General features: G+C 47.2%; 2 long non-coding RNA genes across 3 annotated transcripts; one reads left to right on the plus strand and one right to left on the minus strand.

The window, feature by feature from the left end:
- Positions 1-431: 431 nt before the first annotated feature.
- Positions 432-19,788, minus strand: LOC136518466 (uncharacterized). 2 transcript variants are annotated; one of them, XR_010774513.1, is made up of 7 exons: positions 19,647-19,788; positions 19,465-19,540; positions 17,835-18,277; positions 17,538-17,749; positions 17,302-17,386; positions 833-1,010; positions 432-737 (listed from the first exon to the last, which is right to left on the minus strand). It is a non-coding gene; the product is annotated as an uncharacterized lncRNA (long non-coding RNA). The 2 variants fall into 2 exon arrangements; XR_010774512.1 differs by having other exon boundaries at positions 17,538-18,277.
- A 2,240-nt stretch (positions 19,789-22,028) lies between these two features.
- Positions 22,029-23,236, plus strand: LOC136516411 (uncharacterized). The gene is made up of 3 exons (XR_010774050.1): positions 22,029-22,066; positions 22,949-23,050; positions 23,167-23,236. It is a non-coding gene; the product is annotated as an uncharacterized lncRNA (long non-coding RNA).
- Positions 23,237-25,503: the final 2,267 nt, after the last annotated feature.

The following is a 25,503-nucleotide window of genomic DNA, read 5'->3' on the forward strand; positions in this document are numbered from 1 at the left end:
TGCGTCACGAATGGCCTGGCCAAGATCATCAGCGGGCTCATCTTCTGCCCCTACCTCTTCTTCAGCTTCCCCATTGCAGTATCATTGAAGGCCCCATATTCATCAATAAGGTCATCATCGTCCCATTGTTCTTCTTCACCTTCTTCCATTACAACCCCGGTTTCTTCGTGCTTCGTCCAACAAATATAGTTTGGCTTGAAACCCGACTTCGACAAGTGTGAATGAAGACTCCTTGAGCTAGCATATTCCTTCAAATTCTTACATATGGCACATGGGCAGCACATGAAACCATCGCGTTTGTTTGCCTCGGCCACACGTAAGAAAGAATGCACGCCCTCAATGAACTCTTGGGAGCGGCGATCAGCATTGTACATCCAATGCCGGCTCATCTGCATTACATGACATACATACCATATTAAAACCTAGAACATAATTAGTTAATTATACGACATGCATGCCACCACACAAGGTATTAATTTATGAAAGTCTTGCTACAATGTAGACAATCCCAACTACCACTAAAAAAAAACTAAAGCTAAAATGCACTTCAGCAGCATAAGGATTTCGCGACCAATCCCAACTAAAATAGACAGATCATGCGTTTGTTCAACATCTATGGGCTTCTTCCGTAGGATCACTGCCTCATCAGTCGCCGTAGCCGCCTGTGCAAGAGAGTTTTGCACGTGTTCAACATACTCTTCCTCCCAGTACCAGCCTGAACATCCAGTGCCATACCACTGAAATTAAAATAAAAAATTAGAACTTTAATCACAATCATCATGAAAATAAGTATAAATTAACCATAATCATCAAATGCGACAAAATAACTCACATTGCGATCCGGACACTTGTAGAAGATACGGCCCTTGTTGGGACACTCCTTCCTCACCCGGTACTCCATCACAATCTTCTCCTCACACTTGTTGCATGTAATGAGAGGGAGGTCTGGCCTCAGTCGCTTTGTAACCCGATGAGATGCCGAGGACCCGAAAGTAGTTGCCATCTACTCTCTATACTCATTTTTAATATAATATAAATTTCTCATTTTTATAAACAAATAAAATTAAAAAAAACTCTAAAATTCTCTATATCTCTAAAGCATGAAGTGTGCTATGCATGCTAGAAATGAAAGCTCAATACTAGTTTTGAATGACTACTTTAACCTTCCTTCATCCAAATATGCAAACTTTAAAGTGATTTTGAGCTTAAATGGCTTACAAATAAAAAAAATCTACCATAAAAAACCACATATATCTAGTCCACAAAATGAAATAAGCTACTGATGAAACATGAGAGTATAAAGTTGGTAACCTTTAGAACCAAAGAATCGATGGAGGAATGGAAGAAATCTTGTGATCACCGGTGATGAGGAAGAAGAGAGGCCGGCGATGAAGCAAGAACACTGAGCTCGAAGTGGCGCGGGCTCGGGGAGGAACAAGGAGTATATAGGAGGGGACATCTAGTCCTGGTTGTAGACAGAAACCGGGACTAAAGGTCCCTTTCTAATCCCAGATGGAGCCTCCAGCCGGGAGTAGACTTTTACCCCCGGTTGGAGGGACCAACCAGGAGTAAAAGTGAACCTTTAGTCCCGGTTGGTAGCTCCAACCAGGACTAAAGGTCCCCTCCAGCAAAAGCCTGGCGCAGTAGCCATTGGGCAGGGACCTTTAGTCCCGGTTGAAGCTACCAACCGGGACTAAAGGTTTCTCTAGTCCCGGGCGTGAAAAATACCGGGACTACAGCCAAATTTTGAAGTGGATCAAAGGTCGTTTCTCTACTAGTGTGTGTTCCTTTTGTATTTGGTTTAATGAATATTGTAATGCATATTTAAGATTCTAAACAAACTAAAATAAAATAACTTTAAACCGGAAAGGTTTAGATCTCTTTGAGAACTATAACTTTAGTTTAGGTCATTTTTCCATCCACGATCATTTTAAGTTAAAAATTGCCAATAAAGATGCATTTACAATGGCAGTAGACTTAAGAAAACTACTAGTATGGATGTATTTACACCGGAGGTTTTTTAACCTAGCGCCACTACAAATAATTTAAAATTATTTTTTTTTCTGAATTTTCCAAATGATCTCGGGTAGAGAAATAATCTGAATGGAAGTTATAGTACTTGAAAAGACTACAACTTTGTAGTCGACTACTGTCGATGAAATATGGTCAGCAGTCTACCTAGGGGGTATGCCCAAGGTAGTAGATTGTCGGCAGACAGATGCGCAAGCCACAAACAAGACGGTGACGCAAGACAGACACGAGGTTTTATCCAGGTTCGGTCGCTGCGTAGGCGTAATACCTACGTCCTGCGTCTGATTATATTGCTGTATGTCAATGAGAGGTGTTTTTTAGATGGGTCCCCTGCCCGCCTTATATAGTCCGGGGGGCAGGGTTATAGATCTGGAAACTAATCCTAGCCAGTTACAATTGCCATAGGTGGTCGGATAAGGATTCCTACTCTAACCGACCAGGATCTTGTTTGATCTCCAAATCTGCCTTGATTCCTTGCGCGGGATTCCAAACAGGTTGGCCGGGCGGCGCGCCATCTTCTAGTGGACTGGACCCCCTGATTCGGGCCGGCCCAGGCCCAACTGTAAGGGTATAGGGGTTAATACCCCCACAGCTTGTCCCCGAGCACCATGTATTATGCTGCGACACACCGTTCGATCTCCTTCGACTAATGCGACCCTTCTTCATGTCATCTCCAACTGATTGAAACATTGACCAACCGAATGTGCCAGCATTCTGGTCAGAACAGAGAGCAGTAGACCACAATTATAGCCGAAGATTCTAGTTGTCCGAAAAATGCATGGTGTTCTTAAAGAAAAAAGAAAAAGATTTCTTTCCTTATCAAGTGTGCCCACTTGTATTTCTGATAAGAAATGTAAGTGACCCTTGGACAATAGTAATTCTGGCAATCAGTCAAAGCGTAGGGGTCGATAAGATAAACACATTCACCGCAAGGTGAAGTGTGCCCACTTAGTCCCCGAGCCTGGTAGTAGGTTATGTAGGCACGTGGTGCCAGGGTCTAAAAAGAATTTCCACTGAAGTTAAGAATCCAATCGTCGTACAAGCAATACGAGATGCACCGGCAGGTGCATCGTACCGATGTAGTCCTCGAGCTTGCTGGAAGGTGAAGTATAAGCCTTGTAGCAAGGTCCAAATAAATGCCTCTCAACTGTATGTAAGTACAAATCACATGTAGCCGAGGAGAGCGGTCTATGAATAGTGGTCAGAACAATCCCCGAGCACGGTAGTGGTCGAAGCAGTCCCCGAGCACAATAGTGGTCTAGGCAATCCCCGAGCACGATAGTGGTCTGGGTAGTCCCCGAGCATGATAGTGGCCTGGACAGTCCCCTAGCACGGTAGTGGTCTAGGCAGTCCTCGAGCACGATAGTGGTCTGGACAGTCCCCGAGCACGATAGTGGTCTGGACAGTACCCGAGCACGGTAGTGGTCTGGACCATCCTTGAGCACGATACATGCGGCGAAGAACCAACTGCCACTTGTACTATTATTTGGTGTATTTATTCATCTTCTTACTCTGTCTAGTCCAATCTGACACGTCTGGTCAAAAAAGTAGACGGGCATAACACGTCATACTGCCTTCTTGTCCTTTCAATCAAATAGTCACTTAACACCTGTAAGGAGGTGCGTCAGTGTGGGCCCTCTCACACTGGTAATGAAGAGGCACATACACTAATAACGAAGAGGCACATATATTGGCATAGATCTCGAGGTTGTGAAAACAACCGTCTACGGTGCGTGCGCACGTCTCCCAAGAATCTCGAGCAGATGAAACGGCAGAACTCTTGGTTAAATATAGTATAGAATTGGTAAGTTACTTTTTACTGAACCCCATTACCATTCGCCGCCACAGCCTTCTTCTTCCTCTTGCCAACCCTAATACCTCCAAAATCATCACCAATCATTCCTCCACTGGATCCGCTTTCATCAGCAAGGCCGGATTCATGGCGAAAAGTGACGCCCAGAAGAAAACCGGAGTCATGGCGAAGAAGTGGTGGAAGTCGAGAAGCAACGAGCAGACCATCGAAGACCTCGTCATCATGGGAGTACTGCACAACAAGGAACTCGCAGGATGGCGCACGCCGGAGGGCGAGGGGTACCCCGATCCATAACCAGGTGAGATTGTGGTTTTCGAAGATTTCTTCAAGCGGGGTTTTGGGGTTCCAGTGCACCCTTTTCTCCAGGGACTCTATCTGTATTACAAGATTGGGATTTGCAACCTGCATCCCAACTCGATTCTTCTTGTCTCCACCTTCATTCATCTTTGCGAAGCGTATAGCGGCTTCCAGCCCCATTTCGACTTCTTTCGCCATCTTTTCTGTCTGCGGAAGAAAGGAAGCGGTGGCTCAAAGATAGCCGGAGGTGTGTACCTCAACCTTCGTGATAGGATGAAGGCCCAGTACCTGCACTGCCCTTGGAACACATCGCTTGATGACTGGTACAAGAAGTGGTTCTACATCCATGAAGAGCCGAACACGATCATACTATGCGACGTGGGGTTCATTCCGAAGAAGAAAACCAGCTGGTCGGAGAAGCCCGAGCACCTGGAACAGATCCTAGAACTACTTGGGATGATCCCGTGGAAGAAACTGGATGGTCCGAGCGTGGTCGGGAACTTCATCAGCCGAAGGATCCAGCCCTGCCAGAGGAGGGTACATCCCGGCTACGAGTACCAAGGTAGCGTAGATCCAACGAGGACGAGGCAGGAGGCGCTTGACAAGATCGAAGTTAGAGCCAGAATTAGAGAGCTATTCAACTTAGCTGATCCAAATTATGTTAGATTGAGCGCCATCGAGCACACTTTCAAGCTCACCCGACCTCCCCCAAAGGTAACTCATCTTGCCTTATACCCGTAGTTTCATATTGTAGTAGAAACTTACTGTGTGATCGCCTATTTGTTTCCCAGGTTAATGGTCGGGATAGAGCGACAGTGTTTGTGTCGCCACCCCCTAGTGTAGATTGGCCACAAGTTGCTGACCCGACCACCTAGACCAGCACCGGGGGCGAGGACGTGGACTAGGCCGTGCTCGGAGTTGGAGAGGAGGCAGCGGCCAGAGCTACTGGTAAGCGGCCGGCGACCAGCAAGCGTCGTCAGGCGATCTTGACTTTGTCGGACGATGACACAGAGGATGAAGACATCTTTCGACTCGTCCCTCGAAAGAGGAGGAGGCAACTGGAGTCGACGGAGCAAGGTGGCTCCTTCGTGCCGGTGGGACTCACATTGCATACCACTGCAGCGTCGAGGACAAGCGGTGGAGAGGTCGAGCACCAAGCCCCAGCGTCGGTGGTGGTCTTAGAGGGAGACCAGGTGTCACCCGTCGAGTACGTGGAGCAAACACGGCCGAAGAGATGCGCCTTCACCACATCATTCTGTGCTTCCAACATGTAAGTATCTGTAACCTTGATGTAAGCTTACAATTTATATTGATTACGGTTGCCTTCTGAACTGATCTCGGACATATTAGGTCGGCATCCACCGAAAATCCGGACCAACTAGCAGGGAGCGGCGTGGCTCCGCCATCATTGTCAAAGAAGACTGCCCAGCAGTCGGCCATGGAGGAACCCATAGAAGAAAATCCACCGGAGCCTCAGCAGACAAGCAGCCAGACAACAGTCCCCGAGCAAGTGATCAAGGGGAGAGCCAAGCCAAGCACATGTGCTCCGAGCACCAACCCTACGGAGGGTGACACCTCAGCACCAGGGATAATGGGTCAGACCGAGGAGCTATGGCCGGAGTCGAGAGCACAGAACACGTTTACCGATGCTGCGGCCCGTGGAAAGGCCATAGTGATCGCAGAAGCTGCCAACTCCGGACCGGCACCAATACCCAAAGAGGAGGCCGAAGAGGATGAAGTAGAGGAGGTGCTGGGCCATCCACAAGACCAGTGACAACATGTATATGTGTCACGCTGGCGGAACGACCAATGGGTTGTTCATGAGGAAATCCCCGAGGTCGAAGAGACCAAGAAGGTTGAACGAGCGGCGAAACAACTGGTGACCGAGGTCCAGGTATGCTTTGCTTCGCCACCTGATCTTGCTGTCTAGCCAAGCTTTCTCACTTAGCTTTTTGCACACAGGACTTAATGAAGACTGCAAGGTACCGTAAGAAGTGCTTCGACCAGATCGAAGGGATCACAACAAGCAATAAAGAGTTGATGGCGGAAGTGGAACGCTTGCGCCACCTACTTGAAGCCGCCAACCGTGAGAAGGCAGAACAAGAGTCCCAGAAGCAGGACCTGGTCACCCAGCTCAGTAACAAAGAGCAGGAAAGAACAAGTAAGTAGCCACTTTACCACAACAAGTGCATAACAAGTTTTGTTGCGTTACTGGTAGTAACAACTGTATTGCAGGCTTAGAAGCCGAAGTGGTCCGTCTCCGAGAGGAGACCAGTCGTGCGGTCATAGAGCGCGATCGCCTGAAGGAGGACAATAGAAAACTGGCGCACGACCAGTTGCTGCTTTGGGACCACACGGCCAAGATGAAAGAGGAACTGAAAAGTATGTTTTCCAAACCCCTTTGCTCACTTTTGTTTCCCGCCGTATCTTGTCATGGTATGACATTGTAATAGCTTGTGCGGTTTGCAGTTGTGAAAGTTAATGCCAAGAAGCATCTGGAGGCCGTGATAAAAGATCGTGACGGCTGGAAGGCGCAGTGCCAAGAGATCACCAAGGATCGGGACACATGGACGAGCCGGTGCCAGGAAGTGGCAACAGGCATTTTGCCAGTGCTCAACCTTATCGATCCAGCGCTTATAGAGGACGTGCCAAGGACGCCGCAGCTCGGACTGGTCAATAGATGCCGAAAGGCATGGGGATGGTTCCAGGAGTTCATGAAGGAGGTGGGTGAGTATACAGGCGCACATGTGCTAAGCATGGTACATGCTCACTACCCCCTGATTGATCTCAAGCGCCTAGAGGCTAGATACCCGAAAGAGGTAAATCCAGACAAGGCTGAAGAGCTTCGGATGACCCAGCTGGACTTGTCGGCAAAAATAATTGGCGACATTAACCTATGTGGAGGCAGGACAGCACCTGTACAGGGTACGCCATCAACAAGTCCACTGGAAGAGCCATAAGTTTTGTGCCAACCGGCGAAGCCTACGGTCTCGACCAGCCAGACGTCGGCAGGGCCATCTTCTTCAGCTCGACCAGTACAAGAGTCCCCGAGACTCGAGCACGATGTCAGGACCAGCGAGCAGTAGGTGCCGTGTCCCTCGACCAGCCAATAGGATAGGCTATAGCTGTAGAAGAAGATGTAGTTGTGTTATTGTAAACTTAGACCTTTTTAGGCAAGCTTGTAATAATGTAACTGTATATCAGCATAAGCTTGTTTGTTTTGTTGAAAACGTATTTAAGCTTGAATCTCGTGTTGGTGTAACTAAGTGAGAACATGTTAGCATTCTGTTTAGTTGTACCAGTTTAGTCAAAACATCACCCTGACAGGTTTGTATGGCCCTGGTTTGTCCTATGGTCGGAGTGTGAGGTGCGTAGCCTGTACACACGTAGACGCACACGAGTCCAACCAGAGGGGGCCTATTGATCACCTGTAGCGTAGAGAGCAGATCCCATGCACGCGTTGGGAGGAACCGAAGACAGGGCCTGCTCCGAAAACCCGGGAAGGAGTGATGGTCGGCTTTGACTGGTTGAGTTAGAATAACAAAAGACTTCGAAGTGACACATTAGAGTGGTCGGAGAAAATCATAATAGCTTTATTGAATTAAATTGAAAGTACAAGAGGAGTACACAGCTGAATAGTTAAGCATAGAAACGCCTAAGCTTGTCGATGTGCCATGAATTGGGTACGTCTGTACCGTCCAGGTGAGCTAACCTGTAAGACGTTGGTCGAGTAACCTCCTTGATCATGAAGGGCCCTTCCCATGGAGTTGCGAGTTTGTGGACACCAGCCTGATTCATCTTCCACTTCAGGACCAGGTCCTCGACCATGAAGGACCGCTCCTTAATGTTCTTGTTGTAGTACCTGTGCAAAACAGCAAGGTATTTGGCTGTACGTACGCAAGAATCGAGCCGCTTCTCTTCTGCACTATTCACTTCTAGCTCCCTTGCTTCATTGGCCTTGTCTTCGTCGAAGTTCTCTACCTGTGCTGATCTAAAGGCTATATCTGCTGGGAGCACTGCCTCAGCACCGTAAACCATAAAGTATGGTGATACGCCGGTATTGCGACTGGGCTAGGTTCTGAGGCCCTAGACCACGGCTGGTAACTCTTTGAGCCATCTTCCAGGAGCTTTGTCGTTTTCTCTGTACATCCTCTTCTTAAGTGCATCCAAGATCATACCGTTTGCCCGCTCGACCTATCCATTAGCTCTAGGGTGCGCCATCGAGACGTATTTGACCACTATGCTCCTTTCATCGTAGAAGTCCCAAAAAGCGTTCCCGGTGAACTGAGTACCCAGATCAGTGATGATGCTGTTGGGTATGCCGAAGCGGTGGATGACCTGGTCGATGAACGTGATGGCTTTTTCTGAAGATGCCTATACCAGAGGCATGTACTCTATCCACTTAGAAAATTTGTCAATCAGCACAAAGACACATGTAAACTTCCCAGGAGCCGGCTTGAAGGGCCCGATCATATCCAGTCCCCAGCATGCGAAAGGCCAAGAGGCTGGTATTGTCTGAATCTCATGTGCTGGTACGTGGATTCTCTTGGCGAAGAACTGACAACCTTCACAATGGCGGACTAGCTTTTCTGCATCGGCTACAGCTGACGGCCAATAAAACCTTGCTCGGAAAGCCTTGCCAACCAGCGTTCTTGAGGCCGTGTGGTTGCCGCAGGAGCCAGAGTGGATTTGGTCCAGGAGATGTTCGCCATCCTCCTGGGTTATACACTTCATCAAGATTTCCTCCTTTGCGTTCTTGTGCCACAATTTGCCATCGACGAGCAGATACTGCTTACTGCGCCGCATCAGGCGTTCGTTTTCTGTCCGATCGGTGTAACCGCTACCATCTATCAGGTACTTGATGAAAGGTACTCTCTAGTCAGGCTTCTTAGTGGTCGGAGGTGGCTCCATGGTGCTTGACGCCAGAACCATAGCCACCAAAAGCTGGTCTGGAGGCTTGTCGACTGTGGGATCTTCCTCTTCGATGGAAGGCGTGAGCAAGTCTTGAACAAATACGCCATGTGGGACTTTAGCTCGGGATGATCCTAACTTTGACAGCGCATCTACTGCTTGATTTTTGTCCCAGACCATATGTGTGTACTCGATGCCGTAGAACTTGCCTTCTAGCTTTCTGATCGACTTGTAGTATGCATCCATCTTTTCGTTGGTCGTGTCCCAGTCCTTGTTGAGCTGGTTGATGACCAGAGCCGAGTTTCCGTAGACATAGAGACGTTTGACACCGAGCTCGACCGCAATGCGCAAACCATGTAGGCATGCTTCATACTCGGCGGCGTTATTAGATGCTGGGAAATGAATCCTGAGGACGTACCGGAGCTGCTCCTTGGATGGTGACACAAAAAGGACTCCTGCTCCTGCACCGTCGATGTTGAGAGAGCCGTCGAAGTACATCTTCCAATACTCATCGGGCCCCTGAGAGGCAGGTGAGCTTAAGTCTGTCCACTCAATGATGAAATCGACAAGTGCCTGAGACTTGATTGTAGTACGGCTTGCAAATTCCAAGGAGAAAGGGCATAGCTCCATTGCGCATTTGACGATGCGCCCGTTCGCATCCTTGTTGCGAATGATGTCTCCCAGAGGGTACTCGGTCATGACCACCACACGATATCCGTCGAAGTAATGTTTCAACTTTCGGGATGTTATCAGTATGGCGTAGATCAGTTTCTGAATCTATGGGTACCTGGTCTTGGATTCATTGAGTACCGCACTGATGAAATAGATTGGTCGCTGTACCTTATAGACGTGGCTGGGCTCATCACGCTCGACCACCATGGCAGTAGAGACCACCCGATTTGTTGCCGCAATGTAAAGCAGGAGGGTTTCGTCTTCTCTGGGAGCAGTGAGGATCGGAGGTGATGTAAGGTATTGTTTTAACTATGTGAAGGCAGCGTCTGCTTCCTCTGACCACTCAAACTTCTCGAATGCTTTGAGCAGCTTAAAAAATGGTAGTCCTTTTTCACCCAATCTTGATATGAAACGGCTGAGGGCAGCCATGCATCCGGTAAGTTTCTAAACATCCTTCACCTTTTTGGGCGGCTTCATGTCCAAGACAGCTTTGACTTTCTCCAGGTTAGGGCGTATGCCATCGTGACTGACGACGTTGCCAAGCAGTATACCAGAAGGAACACCAAAGATGCACTTCTTTGGGTTTAATTTCCATTGGAATGCATTGAGGGCTGCAAAGGTGCATTGGAGGTCGTCGACAAGGGTGTGTGCTTCCTTGGTTTTAACAACTACGTCATCAACATAAGCCTCGATGAGGTCATCTTTTATCTCATCATTGAGACAGGCCTATATAGCGCGTTGGTAGGTAGCCCCGACGTTCTTGAGCCCGAACGACATGGTCGTGTAGCAGTAAGCGCCGAAGGGCGTGATGAAGGACGTCTTGATCTGGTCGTCCTTTTTGAGAGCGATCTGGTGATAACCAGAGTAGCAATCGAGAAAGGACAGCAACTCGCAACCGGTAGTTGAATCTACGACCTCGTCTATGCGAGGTAAGCTGAAGGGGTCTTTAGGGCAGTGTTTGTTGAGATCAGTGTAATCAACGCACATTCTCCATTCATTATTCTTTTTGCGTACAAGAACCGGGTTGGCTAACCACTCTGGATGATACACTTCTTTGATAAATCCGGCTGCCAAAAGCCATGTAACTTCTACCCTAATAGCCTCCTTTTTGTCACGAGCGAACCGTCGTAGCTTCTGCTTGATAGGTTTGGCCTTGCCGTCGGCATTTAAGGAGTACTCGATCAAGTTCCGAGGTACACCGGGCATGTCAGCAGGTTTCCATGCGAACACGCTCATGTTGCTCCTCAAGAACCTGACGAGCGCGTCTTCCTATTTAGGATCCAGGTTGGCCCCGATAAGGGCCGTTTTGCTGGGATCACCGTCGACCAGCTGGATCGCTTTGTGCTCCTTAGACTTGACGTTCTTGCGTGGGGCCTCGAGCTCTGGGATCTCTAGGTGGTCGGCTGGGGTCTTCTTGGCGCCGAGCGTGGTCTCGGCCATGCGAATAGAGAGGTCATGAGCCTCTGCTATTTTGAAGCTGTTATCCTCGTAGGTGTAAGCTGCGTACACGTTGCCCTTGAGAGTTAGAACCCCCTTCTCAGTAGGCATCTTGAGCACCAAATACCTGTAGTGAGGTATGGCCATGAACTTGGTGAGCGCTGGTCGACCAAGGATAGCATGGTAAGTGCCTTCGAAGTCGGTGACCACAAAGTTGACGTAGTCGGTGCGGAAGTGGCCTGGAGTACCAAATTGCACAGGTAGCGTGATCTGCCCAAGAGGAGTAGAGCTCTGTCCGGGGAGAACACCCCAGAACTGTGCCTCGTATGGCTTGAGATCAGCCTGGGTTATCTTCAGAGCTGGTAGACTGTTCTTAAACAGTATATCAATGGAGCTGCCACCATCAATCAGCACTCTATCGAACTGGACCATGTTGATACAAGGATCAAGGACCAGAGGAAAACATCCTAGCTCAGGTATTGCAGCCCATTGGTCCTTTCTGCTGAAGGAGATCTCGCGGTGAGACCAAGGAGGAAGCCGCGGATCGGCGATGAGGTTGTCGGCGTTGGTCACGTTCAAGCAAGCGCGGGCGAGCAGCTTGCGTTCTCGTTTGGTCTCGATGGACACTTTGCCTCCAATGATGGTGTGGACTCGATCGGTCGGCTTGACGTACTTGTGACGGAGATCTATGTCTTCATCATCGTTGTCCTCGTTGCGCTGTTCCCCTGCGTCGTTAGGCTTGTCGGACGTATCCGGAGCCTATTGACGCGTGTAGATAGACTTAAGAACGCGGCAATTCTCCATGGTATGGTTCGACTTGGGGTGGAGCTGGCAAGGTCCTTTCAATGCTTTGGCGTAGTCTTCTTCGTAGTTGCGATGTCCGCCACCTTTCTTAACGGTGTTGACCTCACCGTCGTCTTCTCGAGCACGCTTGCCCCTGTAATCGTCATGGCGATTACGCCGCTGATTACGCTGGTCGTGGTGGTCGTGGGGGTTGTTGCGCTGGTTGCGGCGATCAAAATTGTCGTTCCGACCATGGTTGCCGTGGTAGTCGTCGCGGTGTGGAGGGTGGTCGGAGCGTGGAACCCTTGCTACTTCTTCGATGATTATCTTTTTAGCATCGTCGACATCCGCATATTTCTTGGCAGTCGCCAGGAGCGCCGTAACTGATTCAGGCCTCTTGCGGAGGAGCTTGTCCTGCAGGGTGTCATGGAAGCGGAGACCAGTGATGAAAGCCCCAATTGCCTCGTTGTCGGAGATTGACGGGACCTTGATGCGCATCTCCGAGAAACACCGAACGTACTCACGTAGTGGCTCATCTTTCCGATCTTGAATCCGCTGCAGATCATATTTGTTGCCAGGTTGCTCGGAAGTAGCAATGAAGTTGTCGATGAAAGCTTGCTTGAGCTCTTGCCAAGAATCAAAGTAGTTCGCCGGCAAGCTGACCAGCCATTGGTGGCCTGCATGGCCGACAGTGATTGGGAAGTAATTAGACATGACGTGCTCGTCAGCCATGGCTGACCTGCACGCAGTTTCGTAGAGCATGACCCATAATTCGGGGTTCTCCTTGCCGTCGTACTTCTGAAGTTTTTCGAGCTTGAAGTTCTTGGGCCATATGACTTGGCGAAGGTGCGGAGTAAACTGCTTCAAACCCAGAGGGCCGTGGGTAGTATCATATTCCATACGGTGATAGCTTTCGTGGGATGCACGATTGTTGGCCCTTTGGTTGATGCGATCGCGCAGATCGCATTCTCCGAGGTAATGGCGGAGATCGTTATTGCCATCACGGTGATCCCGGTTGCCACCCTGGTTAGCTCTGCGACCGTGGATATTATAGCGATTGTCACGGTTGTCTCGGCGGTTATCGTCCCAGTAGTTGCGGTGGTTATCGTCCCGACCACCATCGTGGCCACCGTTTCTGCCTCGACGGTTGTCTGAGGGGTCATCGTTGCGCGAGCCACGTTGGTTGAGTGGCTGTGAGCGACTTGAGTACTGGCGGCTGTGGCTTGACTCGACCAAGACGGATGGAGCCCAGGCTTGATTTACAATCTCTGCGGTCTGAGCCATAGCAGCCGTCAGATAAGCTTGTATATCATCGCGAACTGCCTAGGTTTCCGAGGTATTGGGTAGTCATTGCATTGTCGCCATAGCAACAGCTACGTTGGCGCTTGGAGTCCTGAAGACCTGTTTGTCCCCCACCCTATCAAAGGCATTGTTAAGGTCGCGTGGCTGGACCCTTATGCGTCGTGCCTCCTCTTCTGCCTCGGCTTCGATTTGTCGGCGATTAAACCGGTCAATATTGCGTGCTTCGCGTGCAAGCCTTTCTTGTTCTATTTCGCCAACTGCCGGTGGTTCGTCATTACTGACAACATTGATTAAGTCCCCTCGCCTTGGTGGGAAAGATGAGAATTGCGGGAACCCCGAGGCGTGGTCTGGGATATCCAGATCGTATTCAACGCCTTCATCGTCATGATGCTGGAGCTCGATGTGGACGGAGGCCTTGGATGCGATGCTAGACGAAGAGCTGGAGCCACCCTCTTGAACTATGTGGACGGATCCTTCTCGATAATCCTCAATCCGGACCATGTTGACGAAGTTGCGCAGGCCGTAGGGCTGGGCCTGGTAGTTCTCCGTCGAGGCTTCGTACTCGGAGAGTCGGAGACCCGTCGCGGAGGCTGGTCGGCGATGAGCGGAGCGCCCTTCAGGAGTAGATGTGACCACGAGATCTGTACCGAGTCGTGCAGGACGACTGGCCCGAGCTGGTCGGGTAGATCTATTGTGGGTAGCGGTTACCTGCTCATTAGGTTGACTTTGAATTGAACTTACCAGAGCCAGGGTTTCAGCAAGTTTGGTGCCGACCCGATCGATGGAGTCGAGCAGGTCGGTGTTGTCGATCGACTTCCCTTTGTAGCGAGGAAGCGGACGATGGGTTGTCGGTGTGGCTGAAGGCGATGCGGACGTGGTCGGAGCTAGATCCATCATGGTCGGAGCTAGATCCACTGTGGTCGGAGCCAGATCCACCGTGGTCGGAGCCGTAGCCAATGCAGGTGAAGCAGTGGTCGACGCGGGTTGAATCCGCGCCTCCTCCGTGATCATGGCGATGAAGTCGTCGGAGCCAGTGGTCTAGGTGATCTGGCCAACGGTGAACGTGAGGCCGTTTGGCGTAGCCACGGAGCCAGAGATGATGACCATCTTGTTCGCTTGGAGAGCAGTACGCACACCCTCTACCTGGCGCGCCACTATCGACGAAATATGGTCGGCAGTCTACCTAGGGGTATGCCCAAGGTAGTAGATTGTCGGCAGACAGATGCGCAAGCCACAAACAAGACGGTGACGTAAGACAGACACGAGGTTTTATCCAGGTTCGGCCGCCGCGAAGGCGTAATACCTACGTCCTGCGTCTGATTGTATTGCTGTATGTCAATGAGAGGTGTTTTTTAGAGGGGTCCCCTGCCCGCCTTATATAGTCCGGGGTCAGGGTTACAGATCTGGAAACTAATCCTAGCCAGTTACAATTGCCATAGGTGGCTGGATAAGGATTCCTACTCTAACCGACTAGGATCTTGCTTGATCTCCAAATCTGCCTTGATTCCTTGTGCGGGATTCCGAACAGGTTGGCCGGGCCGCGCGTCGTCTTCTAGTGGACCGGACCCCCTGATCCGGGCCGGCCCAGGCCCAGCCGTAAGGGTATAGGGGTTAATACCCCCACAACTACTTTTTCTGATTCAAACCTATCGGGGTTACGATACCACAGGTATCTCAAGACACCAATTGGTTAGCCGCTCGGGTGGCCCATGACAGCCAAGCAAACACAAGCCCAGTAAACGTGGCCCACCTAAGCCGCGCAGACCTAGGCCAAGCACTAAGGCGAGGGGTCGACCATGACATCTCCCTTCCCCTTTCACTACACGCAACACAGCGCGGCACGACCTCTCCTTTGTCCCGACCCCGGAAGGAACGGGGAGACGTCGAGCTCCATCAAGTATGCCTACTCTGACAAGGACAGGCACACCCCACTCACTCTATTTGGAATGAGGGAACAACTATCCCCTCAGAACAGACAGACGCCATCCCTGCGCCACACAGTGTGGACAAGACAGTACCGCCAGGCGGTGACGACTGGTATGATGACCCACCATTCAAATACGGCCCAACGAGACGGGCGTACAGTCCCACCCACTACGGGATGGGGCTAACGACTACACCTTGACTTTCAAGGCCTATCAAGCCAACGACGGCCATGACCCCGAAGCTCGACATTGCAACCACTGGTTTCATGACTAGCAGGACAGCCGACGACGAGGGAACGACTACCTACTCCCGCACTGACGCCACCGGAAGGACGAAAGACGATGATGAAGGCCATGGTGAGCTCACGTCGCATAGGACAGCTAGCAAACCACCACCGTACCAATAGTTGAAAGGTCCTTGTTTGGTTTTGGTAATTGAATGACAACCTAGGTGGACTAATATGTGTTTAAGTGAAATACACAGGTAATTAGTCCACAGGTACATTTGTGTGAGCAACTCATGTCATAGAGGTGAAATGACTTGGATTTGTTGCAAGGCTCACACATATGATAATGGAGCTCATTGCATATGAGACATGACATTGAGTCATGTGACCAAGGTGGAGAAGATCAAAACAAGATTTGGCTTGATGAACCGGTTGCAAGTGTGAAGGGCAAGTTGAGTGATGACTTGGCGCCGATGGACCGAAGCAATGGTGAAGAGAAAGTGAAGTCAAGATCAATGAACCAATATGGTCACGTGATGATATGAAGTGAATCATATCATTCGTGATTGGTTGGTGCATGCGTTGCATCAACATTAGAGAAGATGGAATGGAATGCGCAAGGCAAAGATATAATCTATAGGGCATTTTATTTTATGGGTCATAGATGTGTAGAGAAGTTTATGACCGGATTTAGGATAGATGACCGTACTATCAAGAGGGGCAAACTTATATGCATATCGGTCATCCAGTGCCACTCGAGTAATATAACTTTGCATCGTTGCTAGGATCGAGTGACGTGGTGAATTGAGAGATTAACTACTTAAAAATGTTTGTGAAAATGCTAACACATATACACATGATGATATACACTTGGTGGTGTTGGCATATTTGTAAAGAAGAAGTTGAAGAAGTAAAGGAGTTGGTTTAGAGTGACCAGACTGGGATCGGTGTGACCGGACCTGAGTGGGTGAGTCCGGTCACCACCCCTCGGTCTCAGCCTGGCTAGGCAGCAGGACCGGACTCAGGCGCGTGGTTTGATCGGATGCGACAGTGTTGAGTCCGATCAACGCTGACGTACGGGGTGACGTAAGGTGCTGGCTAGGCAACAGCAAGTAAAAGTTACCAGCAATAGCCTTTGTTTGTGCAGCAACAACATCCATTGTCGTTCCTGCCTCTCTCTGCTCAAGGGTCTCACCAATGAGAGCAATTACCTTGAGACCTTGGGTGAGTGCATATGCAACTTTATCAGCAACAAACTGTCATTAATTGAAATAAAGAAGTAATTAAGAAATACAGAAGACTTAGCAGCAGCGGGTACAGGTTTAGATGGCTTGACGAAAGAACACAATGAATAATCTATAGCATGAAAACTCGGATACAGTTATATCTGGCAATTGGCATAGTAGATGGTTATCAACCCAGCTAGTATGCTAGTTTAAGGACAATCTACATAGGGTTAGTGCAGAATCTAAATATACTCTCATGATTTCACAGCACAAATGGGAAAAGATCAAAATCTGATCATATGGCCTACTTAGGTCAAAGTGTAACAAATTCAATCTTAAACCATCTTAGCCTAACAACATTGTGTCACCAAGGAAAGGTTCCAGTGGCCACAAGTTTTGAACCTAAATGCTGATATGATAGTAAATTGATCTCAGCTGTTAAGTAGAGAATCAAAAGTGGCATGAAAAGCACAAATCATTTCAAACAATTCCATTAACTTTCATGACAGTTTCTTCCAAGCATCTAGCATAATAACACATGAATGTATATAAGACAACAGATTCTTCCAAGCATCAAGCAAAATAACACAGGAATGTGAGCGGCCAATAGAGAAGATAAATCAGACCAGGTCAGCTAAAATAAATCAACAACAACTTAGAGTTTAAAAGGTACTCACATCACTAGATTCACCCAAAAGAGCTCTGCGCTCAGAATGCCCCAAAAGGACCCAGGGCACTTGCAGGTTCACCAGCATCTCAGCACTGAAACAAGAAAACTGACACATATTAGCCAATTGGAAGAATTACTCCAGTTACTATTCAATTGGTGAGTTTGGATCAACGAAATGGATCATTCTGGACATTACAGGATCCAATCCATGACAAAATACAGAGATTCGGTGCAATTACTCACTCAAATACGAAAGCATTGAAGATCTTGACCCTCAAAATCATCCGGACGTTTCATAAAGCATGCCAATCTTGCCCAGTGAAGAAATCTAGAACCTTTCTGACATAATCAAGCCACATTTCCACGAACAAAAACCAGAGGAGCTAAAGGGGCATGAAATTCGTACCACTATACTCCTTCGAGAGACCGCCTACATTAGATGCTATTGAACCAATCTGACCGAACGGGCAAGCACTCAATTCTACTGCTTCTACCACAACGCTGAAGCATGACTGATCAAAACAAGAGGGAGAAGAAAACCTGATCTCGCCAGAGAAACCGCCGCCCTTGCGCACCCAGCAGTTCTGCGCTGCGACAGCGAAGTCCAGCAGCAGCAGCCCCTTGACCTGCTGCAGAAAAAACGAACGGCGGGCTCACCACCAGGCCCGGCCCTGGGGGGTGCGAGCTGTGCATTGGCACAGGGCCCTCGAAGCCAAGGGGCCTAATCCCAGGTATGTACACACTATAAGCTATAGCTGGTATACTCTGGTTCAATAGAAAATCATATATGTGGCCCAAAAATACTGGAGCGTGTGAGGAAGAGTCTGTCGATTTCCCTTCCGCCGCGGCCGCTCTCTTCGTCGCTTCATAGCTGCGTCTTCGCGTCCGGCGTCATTCTTGCGCGTTGTCGTAAATGAAGGGCCCATCTTTCTGGCCAAGCTCCAGGCCCATAAATTGACAGGACCGGGCCTGCTCACCACCACCTGTGCGCACCACCCCCGAGTTCAAACCAACCAGGAGATCAGCTTATAGATCGATCCAGTCAAAAACCAAACCCAGTGGCTAAGCTAGAGCTAAAATGAGGGGTGCAACGCTTAAGTATCACGATACCTTAGGGGCTGTTTGGATTTAGCGGCTAAAGTTTAGTCTATGATACATCGAAGTTCGGATCCTAACTAAGAGGAATAAACATGAGCTAATTATAAAACTAATTGGATAGGGTAGACTAGCTAACGAGACCCCCTTAGTGTGCTATATTTATGTTGTAAAATTCAAATTTTATAAAGCAATATATATGTTTTCAGAAACTTATATATAAAAGTAGAGAGAGGTATGCAAAATCAATAAAGCTGTATATTATTGGGTTCGCAAGCCTAAATAAATATTTATGATAGACCTGTACAGAGTTTGGATGTAGAAAATTAGATGCTATCAATTATTTGCCACAAAATCAGATAACATTAGTAATTTAAATGGCATATTACGATGGCAACGGATTTAAATCCTAAACTCTTTTTGAACCATATTGTTTGACCAATCAAGTTTATATAACTGGAGCTTCTAATTTTGAAATAATGAAAAATAACTCTCTACTTAAGGTCTGTTTGATCCTATAGGCTAACTTGTAACTAAAAATTGGCTCTAGTCTATCTAAATAGGACTAATGGATGTACTTTTGCTAGGTATTTTTGTGCCTAGCTTTTGCTAGTTCAAATTATAAGTCACTTTGGATTTCTAGTTTTATAGTTTTTACTATGTATATACATTTTTTTTAAAAAGTCGGTGGTAGTACTTCTACCAAACAAATATATTAGTAGTACTTCTACCAAGCAAATATATTAATAAAGACTATGTATATATCTATACATGCTAGACTACCCTGCACCTCGATTCCTGCATGCTTAGAATCTGGTGGTAATGTCGATCACTGGCTTGGTACTAGTTGGCTTGAGCTTTCACGCTTCCACGTTGGCACATGGGGGGGGGGGGGGGGGGGGGGGGGGGGGGGGGGGGGGGGGGGGGGGGGGGGGGTGGGGGGGGGGGCATGATCCTTGGTCGAGGGGGGTGCAGCACCCCTACGGGATATGTACCTTCACCCCTGACCACAGCCGAAACAGCCCCGCAATCGCAGGCGCGGGGAGATGAGACCATGAGAAGTGAGACGACTCACCGACGACGTCCTCAGGGGGCACCTCGGCTTCGTTGAGCACGGTGACGATCTTCTTCACGTCCTCGCCGGTGCCGTTCTGCCCACGGGGAGCGGATGCCATCAGAGATCAAACCAAAAACTCCAGCGTAACGTAGCGTCGAATTCAAGTCGAGAGAGAACGATGGTGCCTGGGGGGAACTTACGCATTTCCAGTTGCCGCCCACGAAGAACTTCTTGGAAGCCATTGGTCTATGCGTGCGAGCGGGCGTGGCCGCTGCCACCGAGTGGAGAGGAAGAGAGGTGTCGAGAGATAAGGAAAGAAGTAAGAGAAATAGCAGAGGAGGGGAAGAGACAAAGGTATTATGGATATTTCATCAAAACGGGCCACCAGATGATTCCTTTTGAAGAGCTATTTTGCTAAACGGTTCACTAAAACAGCTTCTAACTCTATAAAAAAGTTGCTTCTCTCTAAAGTACCTAATGGCGACGATCAGGATTCCCCCTAAAACACGGAATCGCGATGGTAACAAGCCTAATAACTAGCTAGCCGTGTACGAAGTCACCACTGAAAGCATAAAGCCAAATACTGAAATTTCGCTCCCCACGAGAAGTCAAACCCAAGACCACTACTGATGCTTATGAAACCACTAGGCTACGTGCCCTTTCGCGTAACAGAGTCAACTTGACGAGCATGCCGTACCGTAAATTGTTGTGCCTCCATCGTCTTCTCATGAGTGTTCAGTATGTACTTTGTCGATTACTACTTGGTGTCTCTAATTTGGAGAGGCAGCTTCGTTCTAACATGTATTAGCTGAAACGTACCGCTTGACACTAAATGTATTTGCAAGATAAAATCAACCACTTTGCGTCATGACTCATGGGTTCCAACTAATTAGCATATCATACATAACAAATTACGTACAGCGATGTCATTTTTTATTAGCTGAGTAGTTGATCTTAGCTTCATCCACTTCTTGCCTCTTAATTTCAGAAGCTGATTGTGTGAAGCCACACGCATGCATGCAACATCAGCATGATTTCATTTTTTCCCTAAAAAGATGCATCATAAAATTATTGACATGCACATCACAAATGCCCCCAAATAAAATGCGTCATCTAAAGTTAACAACCAAGCAGTATACACCTTGCTCGTCATCATTAAGTGAATTATTAGGCACAACAAATTAATTAAAAGGCAAACCAATCATGCTACTAACACTACGTGAAAAATAGTTTGTAGCAATGGTTTTTTTAGGGCGGCTGGCATTGGAGCCGCCCCTACAGTTGCGTGCTCGGGTTCCAGCACAGCAACCGCCTCTACAAATGGTACAGTAGGGTCGGCTGGTAATACGAGCCGCCCCTACAAATACGTCGATTTGTAGGGGTGGCGGGTATTACGAGCCGCCCCGGCTACCAGCAAACCACGTCGCCCCAATTCACCACAAATAAATTGATGCCTCCCCTTCTCGAAAAAAAACAGACTCCCTCCCACGCCCGGCCTCCTCTCCCGCTCATCTTGCTCACGCTCCTCTCGCGGCGCGCCGCCTCCGCCACTCGCGCCCCGTCCCCTCCCCGTCCGCGCCTCCCCTCACTCTACCTCTCCTTCTCCCTCTCTACCTCTCTCTCTCGACGTGGTGGCGCACCGGCCTAGCCCCGCGCGCGGGCACCTCCACGTGCGCATGGCTTGGGCGGCAGCGCCGCCGGTGTGCGCCGCAGCCACGCCGACGGCCCCGGTGGTGGCCGCCTCCTGCCACGACGCGGCTCCAGCGAGCCCCGCCGCTAGCCGCGGCGCGTGGCTGCCCCCGGCGCAGCCTGCTCCCTGCGGTCCTCGCAACGACTCTATACCTATCTGTGTTTTTATTAGGTTGTGTATTTCGTTATTTTTAGTGTGTATTATATCATGGTTATTTGTGATTATGATGTTACTTTGGTTAGATAATTTGATTGTTTAGGTATCCTATATTATTGAAAAATTTATTTCTGCATTTTTAATCTGTGCTTAGTATTAGTTTGTTATGATGTGGTTGTATGTTAAGTAGATTTTTCAATTATGCTCTAGGTTTAATGGGTACTGTATATTCTTATTTTTAAGGTTCAGTTTAATTCAAGCATCTTCTGTGTTAATTCAGTATGTATTTGAATCCTAGTTCAGTTTATATCATATTTTAGTTGATATATTGCCCCCTTTCTGTTATTATAGTTTAGTTATGAATAAATGGCTGTTTATGACGTGGCTTGTTATTGATTTATGTTTATGATCCCATGTTGCTATGATTGTGTTTCAGTGTAGTTTTTTGCTCTGTTTGTGATTTTCTCTTTTGTTGCTGATGATCAGTTGATGCTTATTGGTTTGTAGTAGTATAATTCTTCTGGTTGGTAGGAGTAGTTTAATTTTCATGTATATTACTGGACTGTCCGTTATAGTCTAATTTTATCTATAGTGCGTTCTATCTAATCTAATTATCTCGTCATAACTTAATTCCACTAGCTGCATATTGTTTTGTTGGTCATGGTTTTACTGGCAGTGCTTGTGAACTTTTTTGGACGATGGATTTCACGTGGACTACTTATGTATCTGGTACTGCCTAGCATTGTACGCTTCCTACTTGCTAGCCGAGATGAGGTGATTAACGTATTCCATTTTTTTTACAATATTTTGCTTCTTTTACCTTTAATTTCCACAATTTCTACTTATATGAAGCTACTTGCTCATCATGAAAATAATTTGGCATCTACTGCTGATGATGCTCCATAACATTTGTTTGATGATGGCTTTGATTATTGATTTATCCTTCTGCTGGTCCATGAAAATTTAAAACCATGGATTTGTTTGCCCAGCTCATAAATGTTGCTTTATTAGCTCTGTTGCCTTGCCCGGAGGGACAATTATTGGTTGGGCTTGCAGTTTGTAACCTGGTGTCATTCAGCTTAAATATCTTTAGGAAAAAGGATATGTTTAGCATAGAACATATTACTGCATACATCTAAATGAAAAACAGTGCAGCTTTAGTGTATCACCTCCCCCCGCCCCCCCCCCCCCCCCCCCCCCCCCCCCCCCCCCCCCCCCCCCCCCTCTGAATGTGCACTTAAAGTCTATATCTTCTGTTTCTTTCTATAAGTTTAGATGATGAGGTTTTACCTACTAGAAGCGGCACATTATGCTTGTGTATAAAGGTGATTGCTAGGAGTATTTATGAAAAGCTGTGACAAAAGACTGAAAAATTCTATAAAAAATCATATCTCTGTTCTTGTTTTTTTTCCTCTAGCACGCAAAAGATTTGCATATCATTTCACTAGAGAACATTCTGTTCCTTGTGAGTCATGCTCTATCCAAGTTTTGCTGAAGTTCCACAACGCAAGATCTTTTTGTGCTTCTGCTGCTAAACTTCTCATGCTCGGTTTGCGTGCAGTTTCATATAGGGCTCCATTTCACCATTTTACACGACATGCATTTTGTTTATTGCAAGTTTGACTGCTTTAGTTGACACGCCTTTTGGTTCTCCAGGTAAGCAGTGTACAATTACGTGATGATCTCTTGTCAATGTTAGTTGCTGGTCATGAAACAACAGGCTCTGTACTGACATGGACAATCTATCTTCTCAGTAAGGTACTCCTGTAGTGCTATATTGCTTGCAGTAACCATCTATCAACCAAAGTGACAAATAATGCATTACTTAAATTGTCACTTTAATATGTTGACTGCTCAGTGTTACACTACTGAAGGATCCGGCTGCACTGAGGAGAGCTCAAGATGAAGTAGATCGTGTTCTACAAGGTAGACTCCCCAAATTTGGTCTCATGTAGCAAGCTCAAAGTTGATTAGGAAAATAATTTAATTTGAATTCCTTGCTTTCTGATGCAAATGCATCTGTATCTGTGTTACAATTTTGAGCTGTGACAGCAATTACTACTTGTAACGTTCACTTATGTAGAAATCCTCAGTACCAACACCTTGTGTTCTTGTGCTTGTGGTCATATTTGAATTATATATATATATATATATATATATATATATATATATATATATATATATATATATATATATATATATATATATTTCTGGTCGAATTTGAATTGTAAATTTGAATTTTTTTTGCGAAAAAATATACTGTAGGGACGGTTCTAGACTGAACCGTACCTACCGACAGGTATTATAGGAGCGGCTAGTACTACAGTCGCCCCTACAACTCGATTTTGTAGAGGCGGCTGGTGTTACCAGTCGTCCCTATAAATCAGCCGCCTCTACAAAATCGATTTGTAGGGGCGGCTACAGCCTCTATAAATGTATGATTTGTAGAAGTGCTTGGGTAGGGGCGACTGGGCAAACCGCCCCTACAAAGCCTCTAGAACCGCCCCTACTAATACTATATGACGTAGTGTAATTAACAAGATCACACAAAATCAGACAATGAAATGAAATGTCTAGCTCATGAAGTCCTAATTGTTTGTTTGCATGTCAAAAGATAATGCCAACTTTAGCTAGCTAACTGCTCTATTAGCTAGTAGTTGGCGAGAGGATTCCATCCCTTACCAACTACACGTCCCCCTCATATGCTCAAGCTTCTATCAGGTTGACGAAGACCGTCCATACTTTTGCAACCTCTCAAATTGCGATGACCATACGACCGATCGAACCCTAACTACCTTTTGCAGCTGCGTGAAGCAACACGATCGAATTTCTAATACGGTTCCCTACAAGATGGACGCTAGCTAGCTTATGATGGTGGTCGATCATGCACGATAGTTGAATTATTATAAGACATGAGGATATTTACCATAACGTTATAGTAAACCACTTAGTAAGAAGTTACTATAATCTCATAAATTAACATAATAATTATCATAACTCAAAGTGGCTACAGAATAAGTTATTTTGTAGCCATATATACACCTGTAGCAAGCCATTGGATCACCTCGATGACTGTTAGACTGTAGACTGTTATCTTGGTGTCACAGTGTGACTGTTAGACTGTAGCCATTGGATGACGACAGATTATTAATGACTTTACAACTTTATTAGAATATTGAGTACGTAGCTAAGGTGCAAAGTTCACATCATGCAGGCACGCATGACGTGTCCGGATCGGCGCTGGGATATTTAGTTTTGGGTTCGGAGAGCATGTCGTCTCACCTCGATGAATTGCAAAAGTCGTCGTTGCTACAAAAGATTAAAAAAAAGGCCGGGATTTGCTATTTTCAAGCTCATGAAAAATAACATCTGTTCAGGCAATGGCTGTGAGCCATCAGATGATCTAATTAAATTGACAGAAAGATGCATGAATCTTGAAGTAAGATCAAAGAACCACGTTGCCGCCTGAACAAAAGATAGATTTCAGGCACCTTCTTTTTAAAAGAAGTCTAAAAAAAACAGCCAAAGGTATATGTGGGAGACGTGTCATTTTAGGGTCACTTGTGGCATGAACTTAATTTTCACACGGCTCAAACCACGGCATGACATGATAAAATTTTAGGCTATGGCAAAACGGCGTGAACGAAAGGGTTGTACCGTGGCTAAGTCTTGGCATGTTGAGCTACATGGCACAACCCTCATCTTTGGATGTGCTTGGGCTATCATGGCGCGAAAACAACCGATCTTTTAGTGATTGCCTTTTACATGGACTAACATAACGACAATCATCCAGGGAAACACGAAATATATCTTTTGTGCTTTGAATGTTTAGCCATTTGTTAGTTTATTTAGAAAGGATGGCGAAAGCTTTGACGCGATTTTTATTAGACGAAGAAAGAAAAAAGGCCAAGTGTCAATCCAGTTTTTAATGGAAACTAGACACAAAAACTATACAACTAAGGAGAGTGCTCTACTCATCATACACAACTATGGTACAATAACCGGAAAACAGTCAAAACTCACGCCACCACTTGCTCCAACTTGATCGAATCGACACAACTAACACCATAACTTGGTCGAAAAGATCCAACTAGCAACTCAACATGGTCAGAAGAAACACGACGAACTATCGGGCAACACCAACAACACAGCTTGGAGCCCCACCATGGCTAGATGACACGAGGCAACAACGAAACTAGAAACCCTAGCAA

This window comes from Miscanthus floridulus, chromosome 17 (assembly GCF_019320115.1).
Source record: "Miscanthus floridulus cultivar M001 chromosome 17, ASM1932011v1, whole genome shotgun sequence".
In the NCBI taxonomy this organism is placed as follows: Eukaryota; Viridiplantae; Streptophyta; class Magnoliopsida; order Poales; family Poaceae; genus Miscanthus; species Miscanthus floridulus.